The sequence below is a fragment of the Photinus pyralis genome, unplaced genomic scaffold (genome assembly GCF_008802855.1).
Source record: "Photinus pyralis isolate 1611_PpyrPB1 unplaced genomic scaffold, Ppyr1.3 Ppyr1.4_LG2, whole genome shotgun sequence".
Taxonomy (NCBI): Eukaryota; Metazoa; Arthropoda; class Insecta; order Coleoptera; family Lampyridae; genus Photinus; species Photinus pyralis.
This window is the reverse complement of record NW_022170403.1, coordinates 47116189-47135525: the sequence shown is the minus strand read 5'-3', so window position 1 is coordinate 47135525 and position 19337 is coordinate 47116189. Positions and strand designations below refer to the sequence as shown.

The 19337-nt window shown below is 35.4% G+C and overlaps 1 protein-coding gene and 1 long non-coding RNA gene across 2 annotated transcripts in view; one reads left to right on the top strand and one right to left on the bottom strand.

Moving 5' to 3' along the window:
- LOC116162913 (homeobox protein SIX3-like) overlaps positions 1 to 19337 on the top strand; it is a 340946-nt gene that overhangs the window by 142181 nt on the left and 179428 nt on the right. The window lies entirely within an intron of this gene.
- On the bottom strand, positions 4285 to 7464 carry LOC116162917. Its single transcript, XR_004143647.1, has 3 exons — positions 7243 to 7464; positions 4714 to 4944; positions 4285 to 4664 (listed from the first exon to the last, which is right to left on the bottom strand). It is a non-coding gene; the product is annotated as an uncharacterized LOC116162917 (long non-coding RNA).

Sequence of the window (19337 nt, the reverse complement as noted above, 5' to 3'; positions counted from 1 at the left end):
CCTTTTGACACCTGTTGCGGTACATAGAAAACCGTTAGCCGTTTACATGTACACCAGGAATCTTAGGAACCAGAGACCTACCTATCGTAGTGGTGATATCTTATTATTGTTTAAACTATTGCCTTTGTGTATTTGCATTTCATTTAACCCATACTTATGTGGTAAATGTTAACTGGCCGAACACTAGAGCCACCCATATTATTCTTAATTAGTACGCTTGAACTTGAAAGGGAATAATTTGCTTTAATTAACTGCATTTACTCATGTGAAGTAAATCACCTGTGAAGTACAGAGCTCTATACTATGATTTAAACTTCGATACGCTACAAGCTACCAATCAAGGTATTCAATCCACTGTCAATTTAACCCATTAAACTCAATCACTGTGCAACGGTAGTGGGTGTTCTATACCTACTTTCAGGACTTTTGGTGTGAACTAGTTTCAGCTACTAAATTTATGTAATATTTCATTGGGGGAATTTTATGTAAACCTTGGAATTTGGGATAATTATTTCAACACTTATACTTGGGGTTGTTTAGTTTTTTTTTACATAACGTGTTTATTATACTTTATTGATTTTTGATTCCCATTTGGGGAACATAACTTTTGTGTTGGTGTTACGTATGCAGGTACAATTGCACCCAATAAACACTTATTTTTGTGGGTTATCAGTTGCCTACTTTAACGCTAAAGCTACCTTTCCTAGTTCCGGTAGTGGCAAGCGAAACTTAACTTGGAATTAGGTGGCGCCCATAGATTTTAATTGAAGCGACCAAAAGTAAGTACTGACGACCTAGGCTGGATCGAGGAGTTATAAGTGCCAATTACCAATTGAGTTAATTCTGTTACCCACAACCCTGTACATTAGTCTTTCTCTCTCCACTGTTTGCTATTTGGTCAACAGAGCTAGCTGGCCGGTCAGCGGCGTGTGTTTTATTTATGAAGCACATGGTATTTTTGTAGTGCCTTGCATTTTGCTGCTTGCGCGTTATAATCGCCATCCGTAACACCAAGTCATGTTCACCGGGAGAAGACGGTATCCATAAGCAGATGGTAGTATAATGATCTTCAAACGTGTGTGGACCTACGGATTGCATGTATGGGGAACTGCCCGTGTTTCTAATGCAAACATACTTCCGTTTAACACCACTAGACTTATTGCACGTTGACATTTAGTTAAGTTAGTTACTTTTATTATTGGTGAGATACTATAATCTAATTTAATGTTGATAACTTGTCACGTAATATGCTAGATTTTCTAATGGGGAACTCCAGTTTTTGTATAATTTATATTACAACTTTCTTTTATAGCCTATGGGCATTTTTAAAAATATATTCACAAATAAAGGTCAAGATTAGTGTGGCTATATAGCGTCATTTGTGCTTATAATGAATTGCTAACTTCACTGACGGTTTTGATAATTGCGTTCGCATGTGTTTCCCGATTATAAATTAATTAACTGCTTGTTTAAAACCAAGTTCTTGGAAAATTTGTTGTCGCATAAGCTATGTTCATAATATACTTATAGTCAGTGGCGGATTTAAATTTTTTTCACCCCTAGGTATACCGAAAGAAATGCGCCCCTCCAAAAATAATCTTTAAATGAACAGGAGGAACAAAGAATAGAGAAGAGAACTACTAGAGAGAAAGACGATTACCAGGAGACTGAAGATGAGGCATACCAACAGGAGGAACAAAGACCATATCATAACGAGTTGCCAAGATTCTATGTACCTCGGAATGGAAGGTAGGCCGACCCTGCCACACATGGAACACCACCATAAACCAAACGGTAGAGGTGTCGGGGATTACCATGGGAAGATGGGAAGAGAAGAGTAGAGACAAACATCAAAGGAAGAAAGAAAGCAGAAGAATACTAGAGGTGGAGGAAGAATCAGACACAAAGACAAGTAGCCAAGGGGAGGAGGAAAAGGGGACAGAAGGTAACGCAGGGGGAGGACAACAATAAAAAGGGCCTAACACGAGGAAAAACAGGGAAGGGAACGAGACCAAAGCATAGGAACATCGGAAGCCAATGAACGCCCGGAGAAGAAGCTATCACTAGAAAGCAGAGTTCCCTCTAAGGCAGAATACCAGTGGCGAAGCTGTGGCCGTACCCGTTCGGGTCGGATAACACCCAGTTAGCCGCCCCCCCACAACCCCCCCAATCCGCAAAATCCACCACATTGTTTGGCATATGTCGCGGCCCAGCGCGATGGCAACAAAGTAGTGGAGAAACGTCCCCGATAGTGACTACCAGGGACGCATCCTCACGACAGTTGACTAAATCCTGGGAGAGGCGGCGACGCCAGGCATATGTCAAAGTTTCAAGTTTCAATTGCAATAAATTTTAAGATGCTAATAAAAATCACCTTATAACTTGAAATTTTTAAAATTAATATGAATTAAATACAGTATACCTAAGATTACGTTTTCACACACGTCGAAACTTGCATTGTCGATTATCGTTCAATTCCAATTTATTTCATAATTTTAATTAAAAATTTTTTCCATTTGTGACTTGTTAGGGCCTTAGGGGATTTATTTTAAAACTTAAAATGTTACCTAAAATAAATATAGTGCAAAAAATGCCGCTCTCTAAAGCTGCCGCCTCTAGGCACGTGCCTAGTGTGCCTAATGTAATGTAACAAATTTATTTTCACAGTGTAAAATAAATTCATTTTAACAGTGTAACTTTCTCGTCTATTCAATTTTATATCACAATAAATTCTTGAAGGAACTCAAAATTTCCAATTGATAAGCGCCAATACTTCCTTGATAGCTACGAAAGCGAAAAGACGGCGGCGGTGAAGCGAATTACGCCGTATAAATTGTTGCTAATTAATGGCAAACTGCAAATATAATATTGTCAAAGGTAGTACCGTATAGTTTACTTACCTACCAAGAGTTGTGTTTTTGAAATTTGAGTTCGATTAGCCGGTTTTTTGAAAAGGGATTTGTTGCCAAGTCGTAAGTTTTTTTCTGATCGTTCGTTCTATTCATACATACAGTGAATTTTTTTTTAATGCGAACATAGGAGTTTGCATGCAATGTAATTTCCCTATGTTCGATTTTAAAAAAACACATCATCTATTGAGTAGTTCAAATGAGTAGTAGATACAATTGACAGCTGTCACATTATTGCTTAGAATGTCAAGGAGGACACTTCGAACATTTATTGTAATTGTTTTCGGTATTTATTTTCTTATTTTCTTCATTTATGTATTGAATAGATCAAATTAGTAGAATACTAGGTGCACATGACCTACAAATAATTGAAGGTTGGTTCACAATGTGTTGTGGTGTCAGTGCGTGGCCTGTGAGGTCCAATTATCGTAAGTTTAAGAAAAATGTATCCTAAAGTTGCTATGGGTTCGTATGGCTTCTTTAAAAAAATCTTACCTAGTGCTCTTCATCATAAAGACTATAGAGTTGCTGTTCATAGTCACACAAGTTGCGCGATTTGAGAATGTGAACCGTGCACACCTCATGATGTGTTTTTTAAAAAATCGAACATAGGGAAATTACATTGCATGCAAACTCCTATGTTCGCATTTAAAAAAAAACTCGCTGTATATTTTTAGCTTTTTATTTTTTGGGTTTATATGGTTTATGTTTTCCTGAAAATTTGGTTTTGGATCGAGTTCTAAATATAAACCATTTTGTAAACGAATATTTACTTTGACGAAGAAAACTATTTGTAAAACATAAAATTTTGTATGTACCACGGGCATAAACTGATGTTTATACTCTCGGGCGACTAAAAAGCTCTCGGGCCATAGGCCCTCGAGAATATAAACATCACTATTATGCCCTTAATACATAAATAACTATTATAGAGAAATGTTCGAAAAACAATAATAGACAAATCAATCAGATTTTATGCTTCATTTGACGAGATGAAAGAGTTGAATGGCATTTCGATATTTTTCGTTATAATAAATGATTAAAGGCACAAATAGGGCACCAAATTTATGTGACTAGTGCGGTTTTTGTGGTTTTAATGGGTTGCCAACTTTACAGATGTGTGATGCGTGTGAAGACAATGTGCACTTTTCTAAAGAAGCACTTTTCTTTGAAGGGAAAAGACAACGACTAGATTGAAAAGATTTTTTTCAATAATTGACCTAAAAGAGTCATCTGCGGATTTGTACACTAAAACGAATACAAGTGGATACCTACCCTTTAAAATACGGAATTCTAAGTTGTGTTCCCAAAAGCGATGTCATCGATATATATTATCAACATTCATTATTCACATACGATGCAAAGTCGTTTACAAATATAATACAGATATAACATAATAATAATATACCTACCCTATTTAAACATAAATCCCTAAAATATAGCTGAATGGAGGTGGTAGTGAAACGGAACAGAACACGTCACCCATAAAACTAGTCTGACAATTTTTGTCTTTAATTTCAAAAATTAATTTATCTTGTTTTGAAAGATTTTAGTATGTCAATTCTGTAGAGAAAAGCTACATTTCAGATAATTTCATTCAACGTTACTAAATAAGAAAATTTACAAAAATAAACTATACTTCGTACATTATGTTTACATTTAAATATAAAAACATTAGAGGGTTGTCACATTTGTAGTCCTTCCAGTATCCCTACGACGCGCTTTCGAGAACATTTGCATCCATGAGTGGCGAAACTAAAACAAAAAGTATATGTAATAACGCACCATTACAATCCACTTGTACCTGCGTATTAAAGGCGACATAAATGACGGGGTTGTAACATACACTACTTTTCGCAAGGATGGCTGGAATCACTCCCATTGCTGGTGTAATGCTGTTTTTTGCACCAAATTGTGCAACTAGAGCCATCACGGCGTACGGCATCCAGGCGGTTAGAAATGCCACGATCATTACGAATATGGATATGGTTACTCGTTTTTCAGACTGCTTTACCTGGCCGGATTGTAAGTTTTGCTAAAAGATCGCGAGTACAGTTAACATCACTTTTCGCAATTAGGAATCGGGCTTTTCATTATCCAAAAAGATACTAACCGTTAAATGAATTAAGCCGAAGCATGAGGGTAATTTGCTGGAAAATGCAAAACGCCGACTCTAATATGCGTATTTTAGTGCTCAATTGATAAACGTATGGATATTTGAATGAAATTTAGATACGCTACCCTTAATGATTTTTATTTCATACTGTCCGGTAGATGTTCGATTACACTATCATTTTGAGTCCGGTAGGTGAGTTATTACAGCATCCGAGCCGGTAAGTGTCGCTAAGCAACACTTACCGGACTGTTATTTGTATACATCAAATTTGACATCTTCACACAATTAATTAAAAACCCCAACATAAATTTGGCTGTAATTCTTTATTTCAAACATTAACATTGATTGTAATGAAACAATTTGTATTGCCCTCAACACTACGCCTGGGTTATTACTGAATGTCGAGTTAGTAATGTTTGATTCCTTCTGCTGTAAAACTTCAATGAAATTTTCGCCGCCTTGTATCAGTTGTATCATACGGGCAATCTTAACTTTTCCTTCTACCGAGCCTTCGATGTATTTTTCTGCCGTCGATGAGCTTTTCCATGCTCCATGACGCTTTAACACCGAAACCCAGGCAAAAAAATCTCAATTCAAAAACTTACTGCGTCCAAAAAGTATGCCAACATGACTTTTTCCTCTACTTGTTTCGCCCCATGTTCGTTCCTCAATTGGCAAAACACTTAGTACTCTTTTTCATACCTTGTCTGCGCCTGACTTCTTAGGAACCAACTTTTCGGTTGCTTCATGAGATTTCGACAGGATTGTATCGGGAACATTGGAACATCCCACAACGTTTATAACGTCAATTTTTCAGTGAAAAAAATTCAATTGTCAACAAACTACAAACTATAGCAACGGCCGTTGTCACAGAAACAAGGTAATGCGATTTTACAATATGATGAAATTTTGTAATCTTTGAAATGAAATAATGATACAAAACAGACTTACAGTATGAAATAAAATACGTTACGATATATGTCCGGTAGTACTTGTAACAGTACTCGTTTAAGACATTCTTGACTCGGCTCCTGACGTCGCCTCGTCCATAATGTCTAACTCGTACTGTTACAAGTAACCTACCGGACTTATAACGTAAATAACTATTTCATACAGAGTCGCTGATAAATCTGGAAACGGTCGATTATCGAGGAAAATGCAGTGCGTTTGAGATAAGAGGGTCGCCTCAACCCTCAATATCTCTTTTATTTGGCGAGATACGAAAAATTTCTCAAATACAATTTTATATGTGACACACGATCTATCCATTCCCATATCTTTTGATATCGTTAACCTGTTCCTCAGTATTCCTTTTTCAGACTGCTTTGAAATTATCGATGAAAACCTTTACCAATTCCTCGCTCCCAGACACGTGCTCCTTCATCTCGGCATCTCTCCAACTATGCTCAGAGCAAAACTACTTCTTGTTCAATAATAACCATTATATCAAAACTACAGGTTTGCCTATGGGCAGTAAACCTGTCTCGTTTACTAGCCGAAGTCTTTTTAAATATCCTAGAATCCAACGTTTTCAACTTAACCCCATAAAAACCCATTTCCTTTTCTCTAAGCGACATGTCGATGCCATCTTTGTGATTTTCAGGGGTAACAGGTCAGAGTTAGATGCTTGTTTTCAGATTCTTCACCCAAATTTAAAATTCACTTTGGAGATCGAGACAAATACATCCCTAAATTTCCTGGACCTGTCATTGACGAGAGGTTGTTCAAATATTCAAATCGACATTTATAGAAAACCATGTAATCCCTTTTAACTCTTGCCACCCCCCATGCCATAAACTAGTTGCCTTTAGACTTTAGACAGCCTCGGTCTTACAGAACGCTATGACGATGAAATCCATACTCTCGAGATGTAAATAAATCCTCCTTTGCCCACCACATCCTGCGTTTAACCCCTTCCTTCAGTAAAGAAGACGTTGAAATGTTACATAATTGTATTTCGAAGCCATGGTATTGATTATTTTCACGTACATAAAATGTGCTTTATTAAACTTCCCCTTCCAGCGATTTTCCCTATTACCAATGGAAATCATAGCAGCGTTTGGAACTAATGCACGTGGATCATTTGATTGAATTCATAAAATAATTACAAAATAGTTGTTGGAATACAAATTGTAAATTAAATTTATTAATTAATTCTAGTAATACTTGCTTTCCAAATTTAAGCAACGCCAAAAAATGGTAAATGCAATTACTTACTTGCTTCAGTCGAATAATTATGCTGATGTAGCTGAATCCAATTACTATTAATGGCAACACCAATCCAAATACAAAGAGAAATATAATATAGCTTTTCACATTGAAGCCTTGTTCCTCCCAATTTACAGAGCAACTGGAAACAAATGGGCAAATTTGAAATAAATGCAACGTACAGGGATATAGTTAATCTACTGCCATTGTACTTGTACATTGTTCACTTATTAAATGAAACCCCACAAAGCACGCCAGTCCTGTCAACCTTACAAGAACCGTAACACCACCCATCCATCGTTTGAAGTAATACGAGTATAAATAATTGATAAATAAATTACAAAGTACAGTACGCAGTAAACAATAAAAACTAAACAAATGTGAAGCAATTAAAAGCTACTCGGAATACCCGACGCTGATTTTATTTTATTTCATTAAATGCAATGCCTTTCGCAACCGTTATTTTCGTTTCATTACACAGCGCGAAACAATTTGGTTTTGTTAGTTTTAAAACTCGACCCAAACCGCGATTGGGCGGAAAATCGTTTGATTTCTTTTCTGGGAACATGGAGTGTGTTTAAATATACCAGCTTCAGTATTTATGAATACTAAAGTAATCACGAATATTAAGGTAACCATGATAAAGCAATTTAGTTATCTACCTCTATGTCTGTTGCACTTATTTGTTTTCATTCCTTTAGTTGATGAAGTACTGTGTAATTTCATGCTTATTTAGGAAAAATTCGGTGTAGCATGTACGGTTACTATAGATTTTTAACTTCCTTATGGAATATCTGGCTTTATCGAAATGTCTTTAAAATAACAATGAAAACCAACTTTTGGCATTGCGTATTATATGGGTGAAGCTATGCCCATATTTTATATACATTTAATATTGTTAAATAATCTCCCTCTTCCTCTCCCTCTCCCCCCTCCAACCAAATCACACGAAAGGTTTGCCGAAAAATGTGCGACTTCGAAGTGTTGGTACAAGTTGTGGTAGTCTTCTTCGCGCTGTTTCTGTTCATCTCGAGTCGCGCGACCAACATCGGTCGAGTTATGGGACGCACGGGATCAAGCGGTGAGTTTTCGACACGCGCTCCTAGTACAGTCAAATTAGATCAAATTTCCACGAATAGCGGAAGTAATTGAAAGAAAGCTGAAAATTGGTATAGAGGTACATTAGGGCTTGTATTCGAACATACTAAAAGTCGGGACCAAAACTCCAATGGCTGGAGCCGCCATCTTGGAAAAAAGGTGCTCCAAATCACTTTTTCGCTGATATCTCGGTAACCGTGCATTCTAGCAAGTAAAGTTTCATATAAAAAAAGAAAGATAATAAAATTTTGTATAAAAAAGATGGTATGCACTTTTTTTGTATTTTCGATATTTACGTCGATATTCCACATTGAATATAGAGCATACTCTTTTTTCAGATGTAGGTGCATTACTTTCAGTGCTCGCGTGCTTTAAACATGAATATGTTTACAAAATTGATTTAGTTGACATTTTAGGGTTTGTTGACCAGTGAAGAGAAGGGCAGTTTTATCTAAAATTAAACACTTACAACATATCGTATTCACTCAACAGATGTGTGTTTTGTATTTCTCGTTAATACAATCACTGTTAATGTATGGAATTGTTGGCTGGGGATATTTTATGCTAGTGAATCCTTATACAGCCTTATACAGGGTGGTGCCTAGCACGACGCAGCACAGGGATGTCAATGATAATTTCTTTATAGTCAATCAATCAAGCCGGGCTGCATGGAAGAACAGAGCTTATAAGCACTGAATGCAGTCCTTTTTCCTTTTTTTTCGTGTTATTGGATGTGTTATAACAAAACGAGGAAATAAAGTTTATTATTATTATTATTAATTACTATCTCCCCTAATTATTTTAGAGCAAAAGTGTAAAGAAGTTTTTGTAGAGAAAAAAATACTGCATCTGTTCATACTATTACCAAAGAGTACCCCTCTTTGTTTGCTATTACTTACAATTTTCCGTTTCTCAAATCGTAGAAATCGACAAAATAAAAAATTACATTTTTATAAATCAGTGATGCTTGGGAATCTTTTAACAAACTACAAGAGCATCGCATCTAAGTTATCGTTATTTGACGATATTTGACGATTTTTATATTTAATTCTGTAGTCTTGTACCTACCTACTGCTTGGAATCGGTCATTTGGGTTACCTACTTAACACTAAATACACACGTTACTTGGCGAGCATTATTTCCAGCATAAACTAACTTTAACATTTCTCGTCAGTTAAATACATGATAAACAATTTTATGATTAACTAATTTATAAACAAGTATAAATTTAATAAACGTCAAAGGCAAATGAAACGTGATCGCTGATTTTTTAGGTAATTAAGTTCAAATCAAATCAAATCATTTATTGTCAGAGTACCAAATGTGGCTTTGACATGTCAATAATGCACAATGTAAATAACGTAAATATAGAACAGCAACATTCGAGATATAAGTACAAATTTTCAATAAATATAAATATGGACGTACGCTACACATTAAAATTTTGATTTAGATAATAAATAATAATAATTCAGCTTACGCTGACACTTATTATATATGTGACACAAGGGTGTAATATAAAAACCAACGACATATGATGGAACGAACATACAAAACTGATAAGCATGAAGGCACGAGTTACCATTTAGTGGAATAAATAAAGAGTATATAAAATAAAATCGAAAAATAAAATAAATTCCAAGGCATATCTGTTTTATTGAAAAATGAACCTTTTTATTTTGTTAATTTCTACGGTTTTGAAAAACGGAAAATTATAAGTAATCGTATGAACAGATGCAGTATTTTTTGCTCTAAAAAAACTTCATTAGACTTTTGCTCTAAAATAATTAGGGGAGCTAGTAATTGACTATAAAGAAATTACCATTGACATCCCTGTGTTGCGTTGCGCTAGGCACCACCCTGTATAAGGAATCAAATGTAATGAATTTACGCCAACTTTACTGTAAGAAAATCCTCCAGTTCAGAAAAACATCCAAAATTACTGCCCACCATGCACTCTCATTATACACGCCAGGAAGACCATATACTTTTTCCAAGGTCTGAAAAAACAATCGGTAAACGATGTGCTCAGTACATTGCTTCAAGGCTTTATTCCATTCTACCGCGCGAAATGAAAAAGATTACCTATACCGCTTTAACGAAAAAAGTTCAGGTGTGGATACTGGAACAGCGCTATGTACTATTTCGCGAATTGGTAATGGAATTGTTTAGTTTAGTTTATTATTTTTAGTATTTTTTTTATGAAATGAAGTCAAGTTTGATTTATATTTTTTTGTAAATGCCCCATATCCATTACAAGTACTCGTAGTTCAAACGACTTCGGATTTTGGCAATATTTATTTTTCTTAGTTTCCTTATGTAGGTATCTTCTGTATTCGGCTATATAGTATAAAAATAAATATATTATGTATTATTTCCTTCTCTTAGGTGGTCAACAGGCCTTAACAATGTCAGTCAATTTTTTAAACATATGTTTAAAGCACGCGAGCGCTGAAAGTAATCACCTGCGCATCTGAAAAAAGATTATGCTCTATATTCAATGTGGAATATCGACGTAAATAACGAAAATACAAAAAAAATGCGTTAAAATAAACAATGAAAGTACCTATACATAACACTGATATGAGCTTCATCCGTCCGTCTATCATACATCGAGGGTTCCCGGAGTCACAAACAGAAACAGAATCGACACAAACTGTTTAAACTAAAAAGTGGACATTTTTAAATTATTGTTTTGTGTGCATATAGATCGAAATCGATTATTACATAGCTAAGTGTGGTACCACAGAATTTTAAATACTACTACTGCAAAAAAGAGTCATAAGAATAATTTACTCTTTACCACCTAAAACTTCTTGTAGACCGCTATTTAAAGAATTAGGCATACTAACAGTAGTAGATACGTATATTTTGGAGATTTGTTGCTATGCGTATAAAAAGAGAGCATGTTTTGAAAAAACTCAAGATAGGTACAATACCCGTCATAGGACGTTATTGAACCCTGGTCAACATAGGACAGCGTTGTTTCAAAAAAATTTGTTATTTCGTGCCTGCCAAATTTTTAACGCTTTACCCTGTAATATTAAAGAACTCAAGTCCTATCAATTTAAGATTTAAGATTTAAGCAAACACTTAAACTGTTTTTGCTTAAACAGACTAATTACCACTTAGATGAATTTTTAAGAAAAAAATAAGTCTTAAGTGTTTTTTATTACTTCTATATATTGTTCCCCATTTGTTTATGTCTAACAACTTTATATATTTGCATGTCCATGTTTAGATTTTAATGTGTTTTTACTTTTTATTATTTGTAACCATGTGACACATTTTTGCGTACGTGTTGTTAATGTGAACGTACTGGCAACAAATTAAAAATAAATAAATAAATAAATAAATTACAGGAAAAATTATTAAATTTTAAGAGTGGTACAGATGAATAGTGTTGATTTATCACCTACAGTCCCTCGAGTTCGATTTTTTAATCGTCCATAAACAGCAACTATAGTTGACATACAAATCTCTCACGCACGGCGAGCATCAGTTGAACGTGTTGATTACGAAATATGTATCTCTAATTTACTTATTTCTCAATATCCTGAATTTCACTTTTCCATAAGATATGTGGACTTATAATTTACTTAAAAACCGGATATAACTTTTTTTTCTATTTCAATGTTAAAGCGAGCTCGACGTTTTCGATTTGATAATTACACTCATTTGAATACGATTGGTATGGTAGAGGAAAACCTGTTCCTGAAAAACTGTTCGATAATTTTATAATTTAACATTTTCAGTTCATTTGCTTTCGACTAAAGATGTTGTGTTGTGCTTGTGATATACATAAAATTCTCTTTCTCGTTCATTAGAAAATTCCTTTTCTACACATGGACTAGTGCGATAAAAGCGCTTCTTATGAAACTTGTTTTTAAGACTATTAGAAAAGTAGCATTTGAGTTAAATGGGAACTGAAACAAAAAAACAATATGCAAAGGTTTCTTTTAAAAAACGATTAATAACGCATTGACAATATATCAGCCTATCGAGAATTTGTAGAACGTAAATTTAACCAGAACAATCTATTATTCAATCCTGTCAACGGCAGTGCTTTTATTGCATAAGTTTGGATACCAGATCTACTATTGTTGGTTTTCTGGTAATCCGCATTACGTTAGCAATATATTTCAGCAACAGACATTTAATTTCGTGAAATGCTAAACTAAAAGTACTGTTTCGGCAATTTGGTAAACGTGTACCATAAAGTGTTTTAACCCGAGGACTTCTTTTTCTCAAAGCGATGGCTCACCCGGTATTTGCGGTTGACAAATACCTCGTAAGGCTTTGTAGCATAAAGAACGAAGGCGGATGTGACGCAATCCTTCCGGGAAAAATGATGTTTATTTTAGAACATTCTGAAGCGTACTAGAACAATTGTCGTTTCCTATATAAACAGGTCTAGTTGCGTTTCAGGGAGTTCCAACTTCGATGTGCTTGTGTTATGTTATAATTATAAGTGATAATATTTTAGCTGTTATAAATCAATTCGTTTAAAGACAGTTATAAATATATTGTTAATTAGTTGTAATAAATAAACGCACGTAATTAAATTTACGTTACACTGGTGTCAGGTGTGGGGTTGTGTTTAAGTGAACAATCAGTAGAAGTTTATGCTAATAGTGACCAGATCGTCGGAAAAAATAGAGAAACTTCTGCAATTAATGCAAGAAATGAAAGTCGGTTAAGATAAATTCGAAACTGGTCAAGCTGCGAAGAAAACCGGTCAACAAACCACGGAAACTAAATTCGAAGGTGGTCAAACTGGAACAGAAGCTGGTGTTCAAGCCATGGAAGCTAAAATTGTAGCCGTAAACTTTCTGACTAATAAACGGCGTACATGCTTGTAATACTATCACGGGAGATGTGCGAGAATTTTAAATTCGAATTAACAAAACCCCTGTGCACTGTTAAGTAAGTACCGTATCGACCGTATCCGCGACTTTTCCTGAATCTACCGATTGCAGTCGAGTACGGTACAATCAACACTAGACGCGACACCACTTCTTTTCTACTCGGAAAACCTGGTAAATTCATACAAAACATACGTATTTCCAATGCTAAAAACCGAACCCAAAAATCTGGCGTAACTTTGTAAGAACATGAAGCCGATATAGCCCGGTTGATAAGATTGGCAGTATATAAGCTAATCGAATTGTGTTTCAAGTTTAGTTCCAACTTTGATGCGCTTGTGTTATGTTATAAAAGTAAGTGATAAATAATGATTACTGTTATAAATTATTCCATTTTAAGACTGTTATAAATTTATTGTTAATTAGTTGGAAATAAATAAAACCACGTAATTAAATTACGTTACAGTTTTGAGGTATGCCACAAACGTTTATACAGTGTGTAAAGCGATGGGGTATACAAGAGGGAATTTTTTATCTGCTGTGACCAAAACATAAATCTTTTGGATACCAGTGCGGCTAATACACAGCGATATTTCTTTTTAGATATCATATTTTCTTACAATTTGCGCGCAACTGTTGCAAATTCAACCAGGGTAACTTTAAACTCGTGCACCTCAATTGATAATATATATTGTAATTCAGAACACAACCTCACAGCAAAAGTACTAGAAACAGGTTTTTCTGATCACCTTGCTATCAAGCTGCAATTTCCTTTAGAAAATGAAAATGTCAGTGCATTCAACTTAAAGTACGCCAGAAGAAATTTTGGGTTTAGGGAACGGGCTAACTTCCGCAATCAGATAAAGGAAGTATCATGGGATTTCATATATGATAATCACTCATGCATAAATGAAAGATTCGATCACTTCACGAGTCTGGTAGCAAACTTATTTGATACTACTTTTCCTCTCAAATATAAACCTCTATCTAATAAGACGAAGGGTTGGGTTAATAACGAAGTCCGACAGAGCGCCGCCCATTTACGTAATCTACACTGGCTGAAAAAGAACTTTAATCACAATTCCTACAATGACTTTTATAAAAACGCCAAAAAGGCCCACATTAAGCTCATTGAGAGTGAAAAAAGAAGATTCTACGACATGCAGCTATTTAACTCAAATAACATCTCCACAGCGGCATGGAAAATAATTAACAGGGAATATAAAGGAAAACATAGGGACCAAAGCATTAAAATTAAGCACAATGGTCAAATTGTGCAGGATCCTCAAGTCTCCTGTGAGTTATTCAAGGACTATTTCATAGACAGTATTAATGACCTTATGCTTACCATCAACAACAATAGCCAGTATGATCTGGATGAGAAACGTACAAGTCATTCCTTCTTTCTATCTCCTGTAGATGAAGAAGAATTAATTAAGATAATTTGCAGTATGCCCACTAACAAATCCCCAGGAATAGATCATTTACCAGCCTTCTTAATAAAGGACATAGTTCAAAGTATAAGTAAACCATTAACGCACCTTATTAATGAATGTTTTTCATGCGGAGTTTTCCCTACGGCGCTAAAACATGCTAGAGTTGTCCCGGTACATAAAAAAAAAGCCAAGGATGAGATACAAAACTACAGGCCAGTTTCCATACTCTCCATATTTTCCAAAGTTTTAGAAAAATGTATACTGGCCCGTTTGTATAAGTATTTTGAAAAAAATAATCTCATAAACCAAACCCAAGATGGATTTATGCGAGGTGGTTCAACCGAACGAGCTATACTTTCCACTATCGACTTCATCTACAAAGCATTAGATAAGCGAGAATATGTTGCCGGGGTATTTTTTGATTTATCTCGTGCGTTTGATATTATAGACAAAGATATATTATGTAAAAAATTACAAAGCTATGGTGTTGAAGGCGTGGCTCTGAAACTCGTACATTCATTTCTAACCGACAGAACTCAAACGGTAGAAATAACGGAACATCACAAGGCCATAAGTAACTACAAATACAGATCACAAACTGCGCAGGTTAAGTACGGTACCCCTCAGGGATCGATACTTGCCCCCTTTCTATTCGTTATATTTGTCAACAAACTAGATGATGCTTTTGAAAAAATTGATAACTTAAAAATATGCAAATTTGCTGACGATACTTCAGTTATAATAGGGGCGAAAACGTTTACCGAATGTCAACATAAAGTTAACGAAGTAATTCAATGCATGAATGACTGGTGCTCGTTCAATAATTTAGTTCTAAATGTGGATAAAACCACAATTATTCAATTTCGTAATCCAAATAACAAGCAAAAGCTTGTCGGGAATGAACTACGGACGGACTACGGAGGGGTTGAGCTGCAAGAAACAAGGACAGAAAGATTTTTAGGGATAAATGTCTCAAATACACTAAACTGGTCTGACCAGATCGACCAGGTATGTGTGAAACTCAGAAGTACAAGCTTTGCGGTACTATCACTTAGAAATCTTGTAAGTGTCGAGTCTTTGAGGAGATTTTATTTTGCGCACGCGCACAGCCACGTGTCGTACGGTCTAATTATCGGGGGCATGGCTTCGGATTGTCAGCGAATCTTGCTCCTACAGAAACAAATTTTAAGAAGAATATCATTCGCTAGTAGTATTGAGCATTGCAAACCGTTATTTATTAGACATAAAATTATGACAGTTTTTTCGGCATTCATATACAAGTGTATACTGCACACTTATACAAATTTACATACGTTTAAGAAAAATTCGCATTTCAATAAAGGTATGTCAACAAGGTACGCTGAAAAACTCAGCACACCATGTCATCGTACTGCTCATTTTGAAAAAAACCCTATATACATATGTACCCAAATATTTAATCACATACCGGATAGCTTGAGATTGAAGAAAAACGAAGATATGAACATATACAAAAAAAGATTAAAATCATACTTTCACGCATTGCCTTTTATTCATTTAACGAGTTCTTCAAGCTTAAGCTTTCCGTTTAAGCTTTCTAATTAAAAATTTAAAAAAAAATGTACAATTAGTTATTAGTTAAGCTAGAATGTAGATCAAACATTGACATGTTCGATAATGGGAAACCATTCAAAAGAATAAAGATGGATTATTATTATTATTATAAATAAAATAACATTTGCTCTAGGGGGATTGACATTTTTTCTCAAGATAATTAAATATTTAACTATCCTGAAAGTATCCACCAGGTTTTTTGTGTTTGTGGTAACGTGGATCAGTTAATAATGGTTGTATACCTACACTTATAAGGAACGTCTGGTGAAGGAGGTTCACTTTAATACTTTAATTTGACTTTTGACAAAACCAAAAACAAACCATAGCAACTCAATGGTGTGTTTGATGTAGTGCTCCATTGTTATAAGTTTAATGCATTGAAGGAAATAAGTGGATGAAAATTGTAAAACTTATATTTTGTTAATTTTTTCTTGTGGCCCAAGATAAAAAATAAATCTAGAAATGTTTAATTAGTTGTGTGTTATACACTATTGTTGTACCATCACCCCGAAGGCAATAATAATAATAACCGAGAGTACAGGTTTAACCCACTGACCTCTAATCAGGCAGTGGTTTGCAAATCGAAGGGCCTGCCTTCCGATATAAAGAGTATCGTGTATGGCGACCTTATAAAGCAGCTTTACCCGACCCATTCGAGTAGTATACCAGACAGCAAATGTTTACCCTACTGGATATGTTGCCTAGCATCGTCAACCAACATCTATCTAAACGTGTCAAACTATTGTCAGATCAAATAAATCAAGTGATTGTGCTGTTATTTGAATGTGTACAACATTCTAATAAAAAATTATTTCAAATTTTATGGTATTTTTGGAGCATGAAATAAAATGTTGTACATTATTTGTATGTTAAATCAGTTTACATTACTCGTTTCGAAATTCTTGCGTCAGCTACTCGTCAGCAGTAAACATACCACTCGTTAACATAAACCTTGATTTACCATTACGATTACCATACTCATTAGTAAATAACTATTTCCACACGGATGAATGAATAACATGTTTTGCTCTCTATTTTTCGTTAGCAAAACGTGCGTTTGGTCTCTAGTGAGAAAAATTTGTTGATCGGTTACCTACTATTCCTTCTGTTGGTGTGAAAATTATTTTAAACAAGTATAAATTGTGCACGACTCTTGTGCAGATAAAGCGCATTTTTTTTAACCGAAATAGCTTTTGTTTTGACATCATCAATATTTCTTGCAGACGTCTCAATCGCCCTTTGTGAGTACCCTCTCCCTGCAATCCGTTCTTAAGGTATAAGGGGAATATACCCGATCACTATGGTTGGTAGAAATTAATTCCTTTCATTGAGACCTTTCATTAGAGTTCCATTCCCCCTGCACCCCGTACTTTGATAAAAGGACAGAAAGAAGGGCAGTAGTTGGTAGAAAACGGTTGCTTTCGTTGAGACCTTTAATTAGAATACAATGAGAGATCAAATTAATTTTTAACCCCCTCCCCCTCAGGCCCCGTCGCTCACTGATCTCGAAAAAGATTCACCATTTTTCTAAAGTTTAACTTAGTACCACTAAAGGCATGTGTATGCAAAATCTGAGACCAATTGGTTGTCGTATGTAAAAGCTATGCACGTTTTACTTTCAAAAACAGCATCTCAGGAAATAATTCGTGGGGGGCCCCCCTTTTAGACAGCGAAATTTGATGGTCCTGCCCTGACCTTGATAGCGAAACGACGCGTATTTTTGCTTAGCCCGCGTAAAATCTGCCCGCGGCAATACCACTAATCCGGCATAAGTGAAACAATTTGAGTGCCGGATTACCGAGCGGCTACTAAATTGATTTGCAGTTTGGAGGGCTTCAACGAGACATTGTTATGAATGTTTCAGACTAAAAAAAATCTCCTCATTACCCCAATTTTGATGGGACCCGCCATCTTGAATTTTTTTAAATGGCATGAAGGGTCATGTGATGATGTGACACATTACAATGCGTCTTTTTTTCTGTTTTTAATGATTCTAGTGAAACATTTAATCCTTTTTTGGAAAAAGAAAAACATTACATTTTTTATCTGATCTTAACTAAAGAAACAAGGTTCTCCTACTGGAATGATTCGAGATATACCTAGATTTGCAGTTTGTTGGAGGACTTTAAAGAGACTTTGTTATGTTATGGATATTTCGGAATGAAAAAGAATTTGTAAAATTGCGGTTGCCCTCAAAATCGGGGTAATGAATCTCTTTTTTTAGTCCTTAAGGGGGAGATGTTTCAGAAAAGGTTGGAAATCTATGTTCTAGAGCAACGATGCAGGGTGCCTTGTACTGTCTTTTTCTAGACGAAACGCTCCCCCTTCTCGCTTTGTACTAAAAATAACGACTTATATGGTAATTGGTATAAATTGCGTTTATGAAGACGAAGTGGCGTAAACTACCTTCTAAGATATTGAGTGAAGACCAAAATTTCAAGTAGGTATATCGCATGCATTTGAATTGCACATGAGGATCACCCTTGGAATTACTCCACAGGGGTGATTAACTGGGCCATTTAATTAGAGACTCAGTGCCGTCGCGGTCACATTCGCATTAACTTTCATTTCCAAAACAGTACGATCGATTGTGTTTTCAATAATTGTCACGTAACAGATGTTAATTTACAAGTAGGGTAAATCGTCACATTCATTGGTAAAGCTGAGATTCTATAAGACTTGTTAAGGGGGGTAACCTTATTCCACTAGAGTCCGGTTACCTTGGGGTCAATTTACATCTGTAGCTATAATAATGCAGTTACTGGTTTTTGTGCAATTGTTATGCATCAAAGGTCTCGCTAAATTTGAGTTGCAGTTCCAACGATCCATGTTCTAGAAAGACATTACGCTATCCAATCATCCAAATTTTGTAACTCCAAACCAAATGAATACAGCGCTACAGCGCTCTCGTATGCTTTTTGCAAAGTGGAACACGAAAAGAAATGAATAGCAATAAAGTCCCGTACTTTCAGCTTTCATTTCCCGTTTCCATTTAAATCCATCTATGAAACCGTATGTGTATTTTATTTTATTTCGCCATTCCCATCTTGTCAAGACGATATCGGGTAAGGAAGAGGGAATTGTTGCAGGTGCCTGTCCCCTTGTTAAAAGT